An 8143-nucleotide genomic window follows, 5' to 3' on the forward strand; every position below is an offset into this window, starting at 1 on the left:
AGGCCTTTGCTGCAGGGAGACAAGCCCAGTGGCTTGAGCCAAAATACAGTCCAGACCTCAGAACATTATTCTAAAATGGAAATGAATTTTAAGCTTTTAACAATATTTTAAAACAAACATCCTACATAGATCGGTGATTTTATGCCAGCTTTTCATATAATGCTATGAACGATTTGGAACGTTACGGGTCTAAAGTGATCATGACAAATGTAACAGTTTGTAAAGGATAGATTTTGCTTGTCTGTCGTAATACAAAGCTTATTCTTCATTAGCACTTAAGTAACTTTATCCTGTTTGTGATGATGGCAAATGTACGTGTGTGTTGATGTAAGTACAGAATTTTAGGCTAAATCCATGTAACACTGGGTTATTTAGACCCTTGGTCCCAGACTACTATTTTCCTCACTCCTACTTGTCAGCTGCTCGGTCTCACTAAAGGCTAAAATTTAAAATGAAAGCATTATGGGGCAAAGGGCAGAAGACATTTTTCTAACAACTAGAATTATTGGCACAGCTGCATTTCTACAAAATGAATTTTACTTTCTTGTTGAGGCTTAGAACATACCGTGACAGACATTCCTTCTTGGTACTTAATTAAGTTAGGACTTGCACATACTGGTTCATTGCATGTCTATTAAAAAGGAAAACAATTTTGAAGGATTTAAATCCATTTCAGAATGAAAGTTCAGTTTTCCAAAAAAGGAATTTGTGGGTTGAGATTGGAGATGGCGGTTTTTAAGATGTCAGATGAATATTGCTTTCACAATCTTGTAAATCTGGTTAATGTTATTTTCCTAGCTTACGTAAGGAACTGAAATAAATAACACTTCCTATCAGTGGTATCACATAGGTTAGGCGTGACACTGTATGAGTCGCACGTATTAAAAAGCCAAATCTGGTTGACTTGAAAGTCAAATAGCTTATTTAATATTCTCTGTGTAGTAAGGGGTTTTTCCATCCAAAAATACTTAAAAACATTACTCAAATAATTGCTTGTGGGACGGCCAAGTATCTAGCTAGAGAAGACTGTGATCCTGACTGTTTTCTGCATCAGTGACTGTGCTGAGCTGCTTTTTTTATTTTCGTGGGGCTCGAGGGGAAGCAGGAAAGACACTGTTTTGAGGAGCTGGCCATCACATATTCAATCGAAGATAAGGGTGCTCAATTTAAGTGTCCAATTTTGTCTTCAAAGATGTTAAGCAAATCCAGGTAATGTCAGCTGAGTTACACAAGTTCAACTCTTAACAAAAGTAAGGTCCAATGTTCAACATCCTAAAATAAGCAGATATTTGGGGGGAGGAGGTTTCATTAATATTTCATTTTTATGTCATCTGCATGAATACAATCTGCATTAGAGTGTGGAGATAAATTATGAATGTTTAGGAAACGTTCACTGTAAGAAAGGTGTTATATGCCCCTTTTATTCTTAGCTGTCTCTGACAAGAGAAAATAAAACTGACATATTTTCTTAGCTCTTTTCTTAGCTCTTTTCTTAACAACAAATAATCCCTAATTTGTTGCAGCTTTGTGTCCTCTTACTGCAGACACTCACCTCCCAGCTAATCCATCCCTTGCTTTTTTTGCTTTTAGGCATGGAAAGATATCAAGAGTACCCATAACATTTCTTTTTCGTAAGACATACCTCACTTGCCCCCAGTGGATTTGCCATCTCCACACAGGTTTCATCTCCCCTGGATGCCGGCATCAATGTGATTTCTGGGCATTAGGATCTGGTAATCGTCATTTCAGCCATGGAGAGCTGAGAAACGCAGCCCAGCGTGAGTTCCTGCTGCTGCTGCTGCTGCTGCTCTCGCAGCCGTCCCTGTCAGGCCTGGCAGCCATCTTAGACCTGGGCAGAAAGCCCATCGGGGCGAACGCAACAACTCGGCTGGGAAGTAAGTAGACAGAAAGATTATGCTAGGAAAACACGGAAGATAAATATTTAAGTCCTACAAAACAAATAGCTCGTAATACCCTGAACAGTTCTGCGTTCCTTTTGGAGTTTATTTCGTTAAAGAAAAAAAAAAGTATCTCCTTAAATATTTATTTGCTTAAGTGTGACATACAGAGCAGCCAGTGATTAGCCCTGGTTTAATTTCTCTTTTTGTGGAAGCTTTGAGAGATTCTGAGTGTTTTCATCATTCTCTTGAACACCAACTTTTATGGCTTTTTAGCATTCAGAGTATTATGTAAGAAAAACTCTGAAATAAATGCAATAGAAAAATAAAAATTTTGTCAGTGTAGGTACCACAGTTTGCATAAGCAGAAGACAAGATCCCACATCCAAGAAAAATGAGGTGGTGTTTTGATGGAAAACTGTCTTTTTCCTAATACATTCCGTTTTGAAGCATCTATTTAACATTCAAGGCATTTTACAGCAATAAGGCTATGAAATGCCTAACGTGTATGTATGGAACATGTCTGTGAAGGTGCAGAACGCCTTTGATGTATACCCACCCCCAGCTCCTTGTCTTTAGTGCTAGTCAGATCTCTATACACCCATTCAGTAGGTTAAAGCAGCTATCATTAAGCACGGCCCATTTTTTGATACCATTGTAAACCTTTTCTGAAATATGCTACGTGAGCGGGCATTTCTATGGAGGAATTTCCTAGACTTTTTGCATGATAGTAAGGAAGCTCCTCTGCAGGTCTGGGCTGGTAGTCAGGCTACAGTATGTGAGATGGAATTATTTAAGCTAATGTATTTGTTTGTTTTTACGTTCTGTTGCTTTTTTTTTTTCCCTCATACATAAAATGTTCAAGATTTTAGGAACATACATAAACTATTGCAGAGCCCAGAGACATTTAGCCACAGAGTTCTGACTCATTTCACAGCTGCTCCCTTTTCCCAAATATTTGCAAACAGTTAGATAAAGACAATGGTTTCAGTGAATATATAACATTATTTATTAAATAGAACCATGTTACAGTAACTATGATATAATGAAAAGTAGACAAAGGTGAACAAAAATTATATAGCTGATTGTAATAGAATTACTGCTCAATGCAAGTAGTCATTGGCTTCTAAATTCTTTCCTGATGTGTAAGATTTCTAAGGATCCAGAAGCGTTGACTTTAACTTCTGTGCCCCATAATTTGTGCTGTATTGGGTCATCAGGACTTTCTTCAAAGCCACTGAGGCCAAGTGAAGGCATACCATTGATTTCAATAGCATGTGAATTGCTCCCCTTCTTAAAAGAAGTTTCCTGATGGCTTTGAGGAAAATGTCTCCACACAAAACTGTGAATAGGCTTCGTAGGAACCAGAACAGCACACCTGAACATTATAGCACCAAGTAACCTCGCTGTTGAGCAAACATCACAACCAAAGTTCATCACCCATTTGGACATTATCACAAAGGTAGAGAATGATACATTTGATCTCCTAGATACAGTCTGGCTATACTAATGCCTAGTTAAAGATATTATAAAGTCAGTATACGCCAGGCTAGTGTTCTTCTGTAGCCAGCTGAGAAAGACAAACACTTGCACAGAGAGATGTCTAGAGCAGGAGCCTAACTGAACTGAATTTCAGAAAACCCTGTGCCTGTCCACTTAATGTCAGAGGAGGCTGTGGAGGGTTAGTCCTGTGGGTATTTCCCATTGTACCTGCCTGAAGTTCCGGCAGAATCTGTCCGCTATTATTAAATTACAGTAAAGTTTCACAAATGGGGAAAGAGCTGTCGTTTGCTGTTTTAGAAGCATCTGTATTTCAGTAGTGGGTAAGATCATGATAAACATCGTACTTCATAGGAATCACAGAATCTGTGTTTGTGGAATACTTTTTACTTCTTGAAGGATGCAAACTGTATGAAGGCAGTCTGTCATTTCTGTTACATTTACTTAAAAATATATTTGACAATATTGTGTGACAAGTTTGTCATACGTAGGTCACAGGAAACTGAGTCCTTCCCTCCACCAAATAATTTCTGTCTGAAATCTCCAGAAAGGACCTGCCATGGTACTGCTCTGTCAGAACCCTGTGCTAGAAAGATGATGTAGCAGTTCAGATTCCTGCCCAGGGCCTGATCCAGGGCCTGTTGAATTCAGTCGGAAAGCTTCCCTCAGCCTCAGCATCCACTGTAGCGGAACCTCAGCCATTTACCCCACAACCGATCTTGCCAGCAAATGTTTGTGACATTTTTAATAGTGAGTAAATAGTCCATAGGACCAGAGCAGTGACTGTTCACCACCTTGGAAGCCAGAAGATAATCGTTATATGGAGGCCCACTGGAAACCGCTGATCTGGCCTGCATCCAGACCCTCAGCCTTCCTGGGGAATATCCTTACTTTGTCACTAGCCTCTGAGCCGTCTCTTTCACCAGCATAGTCATGGTGCACCACCTCGAGCCTGCACCTGGGGCATTTACCTTCCTTTTCCATTTGCATTTGTAAATCATTCTGAGTTTTTGGGTAGACGGTGCTCTGAAATGGCAAAGTGCTGGGTCTGTATTGTCCTAGAGTCTGTTAATTAGTAAGGCTTTTAATTATATAAACACCCTGTTTTAAAACTGTCCTCTTTCCTGGTACATCATAGAAATAGCAGACTTGGCCCTGTGCCTTTTTAAAAGTGACTGCTGAGGTATTTATTAACATCAGTTCCAAGACATTTTCAGTGAGCAGTGAGAGTTGGAATATGGAAATGTCATATTTTTCCTAGTATTAAACAGTTGTTAAACTAGAAACAGAACTCTTGCCAGATAGTTATTTTGTATGCATGTTGTCTTCATAGAAGGAAAATGAACATGCATTTTTCTTTCATTAAGTATTTTAAAGTTCATCCGTGTTTGGTGATCTAGTTAACTGAAGTAAGTTTATGAGGAGCTTGTGAGAGCAGAAGACTAATTAATTTTAGGTGTTGGATAAAGCACATTCTTTTCCATTTTTGTCTGCTAATGAGTACTACTAATGCCCATAATAACAGATCTTATAGAAAATAGTATTGCACAAAGTTTATGGTACTTTACAAATAATTATCTCAATATTTTCGTGAATTAACAAACTATTATTTTTGTGGGAAAATATACATTAAGGCAACATTATATAAGAACTATGCATAGAGAAAAGAATCTTTGATATTGTTATCATCATAGAAAATAAGAGAATCCTTTTGAAATGGTTAATAAAAGCTCACCATTTTTTAAACAAGGGTGAACATTTTCCAGTCTCCCACCTAGCATTGCACCTAAATGTGAAAGTGAAGTCAAGATATATTAAAGGTAGGCAGGCAATGTAAATCCCTAGAACATACTCAGACTTTCCAAAATGTGCCATTGTTTGTATCTGTATTTTCCACTTCTATCTCTTAGAGTCACTGGAGTCAGCTGTAAGCGTAGGATCTTCATCTGAAATTTCCAGTGGGTGAAGGTGTTTGGGTCTGTGGGATATTTTATGCTTTTCACTACTGTGGACACATCCTTTTAATGCTAGATTGCTCCTTTGAACTGTTTTCACGGGACCATCCAGCATAAAGAGCTGCTACACTGAAAGGTTACATTGTTTTTGTTGTCCACTATAAAGCAAATACTTATAAAAAAATCCTACTTTGAAGTAAATCACACAGTTCACAGCTTTCCTCCAATTATGTAACACTGTTATATTTATCTAAGTATAGGGTTTATTTTACACTGAAAGTATTTTCTGTGAGGTGACTGCACAATACACAGGTACCCACCCAGCACTGCTAAAATTCGTGTACTGCACAGAATTTTAGCCAAAGCTCCAATACCAATTCTAGGCTCTTAGGAAAAATACTGAGATCTCTGACCACACGCATAAAGAAGGTGTTCGTTTTTAAGTATTTTATCTAAAAACCAGAGGTACAGTGTAGGGTTTTTTTCAGAGGATTATCCAGAGAGTAGTTGACCTTACCGAAAAGCTGGCACTCAGAAAATGCAGACGTTTAAAACCTTTAAGTACACAGAGAACACTCTCATGCTTTCTGCTGCAGAGCTTTCCAAGTGGGTTTCTTTGGTAGTGGTTAGAGCAGCTTCTTCTACCGAGTTTTACCATTTATATTAATGAGATGCTGAAATCTCTCATGCTACTCTTTATGTATAGTGTACAGAGAATATTTTAATGTATATCCCTTTTGGCCTACAAGGGCATTGATGTTACCAGATGTGAAATCTGGGGCTGTACAGTATTTCCTCCAATATAGTGGTCTCAGAATGGACAGAGTTGAACCATTCCTGTTTTGTGCAACAAATATGCACCATGTACAGCTCACAGCAACCAGTAACCTCTTTCTACACGTGGTCTCAGTCCACTACAGTGAAATGATTGTTGAAGTTGACAGTATAGCATTGCCTTTTACACATTAACAAATTGATATCTAATCAGACATCTGCATTCTCCTTCCTTCTCTGTTTCATTTAAAAGCCTGTTTGTTCCGTGATGGTGAAGTAGTCGATACCTCTTTCTGCCTGTCTCTGCAATGCTCTTAACATTTAAGTCAATCTCAAAAAATACCTTTTCTTTTTTCACTGTACTTTGTCTCTTGCCTGTCTCTTTCAAATTGGGGGTCCCCATGGGCCATGAAATAATTGTGGTAGTAACAACCGAGTGAGAAAGCTGGAGCTATGCATGGTTCTCCTTGAGAAAATGTACAGAGACGCTGTTCTCTGCTTTTGCACGTGCTCTCGCTCACCTTATAATTGCTTCAGTATGCTGTGAAATGAAATTGATACATATGTGTTTTCTCTTGCTCCTCTCTTTTTAGGTCCTCATACTGATTATGTTGAAAGTAGTGGAAGATCACTTCAGTTACCCTGAAATGTGAACTACTGCCTTTGGGGTGAGATCTGCTTTATAGTGAAACATTGCTTTAGTTTCTCTGGGTATGGATGAGGCATGTGTTGTTTATTGTTTTCTTTAGTTTACTGTTTACAAAAAGTAAGCTAGCTGATTAAGTTAGGGCATTTGCTTTGCAAGTTTGCTTATTTCTTAAAGCAATATTTGTATGATAGTGTGGACTGACATCATAGTTATTTCCACTTCTTTAGGTCTGCCCTGAATGAGAAGTGGTGTTGTCCATCAAACCAGGTGGTGGGGAATAACAATCCCCTCAAATGCTAGCATAAGTGTGAGGTTAGAGTATATTATACTATAGTGGCAATTTTGCTAGTCATATTAAACAAAGTCTGTGTAGTATGGTGGGGTATGTTTAGTTTGGCCATTGATTCAGAGCTGGGTTGCTGTCCATTGAGAAGCAGCATATTGTTTAAGTAGGCCATAACATTTCCTCACGGTCTTGACAAATTCTTGATTCAGTCTTACGGATTTACCCATGCAGCATTTGTGAAAGTCAGTAGAAAAACTCAGCTCTTCTCTGTTAGGATAATAGAAGAATATCTAGAAGCATGTTAAACAATCCCTCTAAATCAGCATCCGCTCTCTAAGTCGTAGCGATGCCTTTCTTGAAGTGACAAAACTGGTTTGATAAGATGCAGTCATGTCAGAGCTGAAAGTACAAAAGTGCATTTATTAAAAATGCATGCTGTATCCTCTTTCCCCTCGTGTATCTTGTCACTGACATGACTTCACAAGTTGCAAATCTATTAAACGTTTCAAACATGAAACTAGAGCTCATTAAGCAAAATGTCAACTGGTATATAGCAAACTGTTTCAGACTCAAGACCGTTAATATTTGTCTCCAGAGTTTTTTGTCTTCTAGGTTGTCACCAAGCAATCCAGCTGTCTGAGAATACAGCTTGTGTTTCATCTGATCAGAGTCTGACTGTCCTTTGGGGTGAGGTAGTAGGTTGTATAGTTTTAGGGTTATGCCCTGCCTGTCAGATAACTATACAATCTACTGTCTTTCCTGAAGTGGCTGTGATATCATCGCTGGATATGTCTTCAAAAGACAAAGTGAATATTTTTCAACCGTAACATTCTCTGTCTATGTGTTGGATTTGGTTCTTGCAGCAGGGTTATGAAATAACACAAATGTCCTTACAGTATTTAGATTCCTGTGTTTCTCATTCAGGTTCAAGAGCAATTTCCTTTTTCTCATTGTCTCAGAGAAGGTGGAGTGTGAGTGACAGGGCACAGAGGTACAACCCAATCTGCAGTGGGCTTTCTTTGCTCAGCTTTCTCGGACTGCTATGAGAGTGGCCATTTGGAAAGAGCTGACCCATTTTGCC

At 38.7% G+C, this 8143-nt stretch overlaps 1 protein-coding gene across 2 annotated transcripts in view; it reads left to right on the forward strand.

Annotated features, from left to right (window-relative positions):
* The window catches only part of LOC142602812 (uncharacterized), a 119281-nt gene extending 114225 nt beyond the window's left edge, over nucleotides 1-5056 (forward strand). For both annotated transcript variants that reach the window (XR_012836647.1, XM_075760517.1), the window contains exon 7: nucleotides 1680-5056. The gene's annotated coding sequence lies outside the window, so the exon portion shown is untranslated. The remainder of the gene's footprint in view (nucleotides 1-1679) is intronic.
* The last annotated feature ends 3087 nt before the right edge of the window (nucleotides 5057-8143 follow it).

The sequence above is a fragment of the Balearica regulorum genome, chromosome 1 (assembly GCF_011004875.1).
Source record: "Balearica regulorum gibbericeps isolate bBalReg1 chromosome 1, bBalReg1.pri, whole genome shotgun sequence".
Lineage (NCBI taxonomy): Eukaryota > Metazoa > Chordata > Aves > Gruiformes > Gruidae > Balearica > Balearica regulorum.